Source organism: Cardiocondyla obscurior, linkage group LG11 (assembly GCF_019399895.1).
Source record: "Cardiocondyla obscurior isolate alpha-2009 linkage group LG11, Cobs3.1, whole genome shotgun sequence".
NCBI lineage: Eukaryota > Metazoa > Arthropoda > Insecta > Hymenoptera > Formicidae > Cardiocondyla > Cardiocondyla obscurior.
In genome coordinates, this window is record NC_091874.1 from 7,354,623 (window position 1) to 7,357,781 (window position 3,159).

Genomic DNA, 3,159 nt, shown 5'->3' on the forward strand with positions numbered 1-3,159 from the left:
GCTGGAATCCATTTCCATAGGAATTTGTGTAATTTCATCGAGATTCAAATTTTTATTGTTGATCCGTTTTTTAGGGACACCCGTTGTATAGTCTTCCTTCCTTTTGAGCTTCTTGTGATCGACGCTAGGGGCGGTGTAAACTTCTACTTCAAGTGATGTGGCGCTGTGATCATCTTGACCACGCCCTAAAGGTGCATTCACGGGTGTGGCACTTTCTTTAGGACTGTCGCAACTTTTATTTTCTTCTCCCGAGCTTGAATTTTTAATAATTTTTTTATGTTTCTTACGTTTCCGTTTTCTGCGTAAAGCATAATCAGATGAGCTACTAACATGTTTTCTCTTTTCTCCTTTAGACAGTTTTTGAATCGTCAGTTTCATCGTCGGTGTCGTAATAATAAGATTCTGTATCGTCGTCGCTACTGTCCCAAGCTTTTAGAAATTTATCTTTTACAGATTGTTCTTTTCTACTGTCACTGTCATCATATGGAGTTAATTCATGTGGTCTAAGTTTTTGATGAGGAGCAGGATTTCCTGAATCGCTGGTTTCTCGTGCTCTTTTTAAAGTAGGATGCGTTATTTTTTGTTTCTTGTGTTCTTGCTCAATTGACTTTTCGCTAGAAGATGATAATGCTCGTTTGGCACGTAGCGGATAAACTTTTTGTTCTAATTCGACAGGATTTCGAGACAATGCGTCAGCGTTTTTGTTTTTCTTACCAGGTTTATATTTTATTTGATACTCATACTCGGCTAACTTGAGTCTCCATCGCATAAGTCGTGAAGTTGGATCAGATATGGAATTTAACCATTCCAAGGGTTTGTGATCCATTACTAAAGTAAATTTGCGACCGTAAATATATGGACGAAAATGTTTTACAGCGTATACAAGAGCTAATAATTCTCTTTCAGTAGGAGAGTATCTAGTTTCCGCGTCATTTAACACTCGCGATGCGTATGCTATCGGGAGGTCGTTTCCTCTTTTCCTTGACTTAATATTGCTCCAATTGCAAATCCTGAAGCATCTGTTGTTATGACAAAAGGTTCGTCAAAATTCGGATACTGTAGTATTGGCTCTGAACATAAAGCATTGCGTAGTACGTCAAATGCGTTTTGCTGTTGCTCTTTCCATTCAAAGGCTATAGTTTGCTTTGTCAAGTCTGACAAAGGTTTAGCGATCTTGGAAAAGTTTTCGATAAATCGTCGATAGTATCCGGCAAGTCCAAGAAACTGTTTAATATTTTTTCTTGTTTTTGGTATAGGAAAATTTTTTACAGCATCAATTTTTTTAGGATCTGGTCGTACTCCATTTTCTGTGATTATATGCCCAAGATAAGCGACTTCTCTTTTTAGAAATTCGCATTTGTCTGGCTGCAAAAATAAATTTGCTTCTTCCAGACGTTTCATGAGTCTTTCAAACTTGACTGCGTGTTCGTTAAGAGATCGCGCATAAATTACAATGTCATCGAGATAGACAAACAACTCGATTCCCTGTAATCCAGTCAAAACTTGGTCCATTAATCTCTGAAATGTAGCAGGAGCATTTTTCAATCCAAACGGCATTCGATTATATTCAAAATGTCCATAGGGTGTTGAAAATGCAGTTTTATGTTTGTCCTTTAGATCCATTTCAATTTGATGAAACCCAGATGCTAAATCAAACACAGAAAAATATTTAGCACTTCCAAGCTGATCTAGTATGTCAACGATATTTGGTAGTGGATATGCGTCTCCAATGGTCTTATCATTTAGTGCCCGAAAATCAATTACAAGGCGCCATTTTTTATTTCCCTGAGAGTCATCCTTTTTAGGGACTATCCACAACGGAGAGTTGTATGGCGAACTAGACGGTTCTATAACACCTTTTTCCAACATTGCGTCAACTTGTTTCTGTATTTCCTCTTTATGAATTTGAGGATACCGATATTGCTTGACGTTGATTGGTCGATCATCAGTAGTGAATATTCGGTGTTTGAGAACGCTTGTCGCGCCTAGCGGCTCTTCAGCCAATTGAAATCTTTCCGCATACGTTGTTACTAGACCAATGACGTTGGATTTTTCTTCATCGTTTAAATGATTCAAACGTAATTGTTGTAATATTTTGTTTATACGTGTTTCATGATTTTTATCATTAATACTATCTTGTGTTACGACTTCTTTCTTCTCATGTGCTTCTTCAAACGGATATAACTTTACTGTAGGGACCGCTAATTGTATATCCTCGTCCGATGAATTTATTGCATATAAATATGCAATTCCATGGTGATTAGATACTACGGCGTCACCTAAGTACACCTGTGGTCCTGCGTTCAGTTTAGGAATATATCCGTATTTTGTTTCTGGATTTGCTACTCGAATATAAATCTGTTTTCTTGTTCTAGCTGGAATTGTAACAATTTCATTGTCGTGAAAATAATATGGAGTTCCGTTTACAACTAGACAAGCCCTCGGGTAGTCTATTGTTGCCTTTTGATTTTTAAAGAATTCTGTGCCCAATATTCCATCTTGCTGGATTGGGAAATCGTTGGGAACCACATGAAACAGCACTTCATTACCGAGAATGCGTAATTTAACTACGCCTATGGTGCGAGTGCGTCCCTTTGTTATTCCACTCAGAATGTACACAATTTTTGTATCAATTGGTACCTCTTTAATTAATGAATTCTTCTTAATCAAATTAATATCGGAACCTGTGTCAATCATAAAGTTTCCACGGTTATCAATAATGTCTAGGCTAGGTAAAACGACAGATGGTGGTCTTCCAATTTCGTTGCCTGTGATTCTTACGCTTGCGATTCTGTTGGTGCTTCTTGCGGGCTCACAAGGCGCACTTGGGGCCGTTCGTTCAGCGCTGCGCCTGCTCGCTGACCCCGTTCTTGGTTTCCCGAAAATCCTTGTGGTCTGCGGGTGTTATTCATTTGAATCCCCTGAGTTCTGGGAGCTTCGTTCACTTGATTTCCACGAGCTCTTAGATTATTATTATACTCCCGTTTTCGACATTGTTCAAGGCAGTGACCAGGAGTTTTACAATAACGACAGAATAGTCCTACGTTTTGCGAGTTTGTAAAATTTGGGCGATTTCCGCGATTAATATTTTGAGCATTAAAATTATTAAAGTTTGAATTTCGTGGTAGTACTGTTGGTATTATTTGTCTCATATTTCGA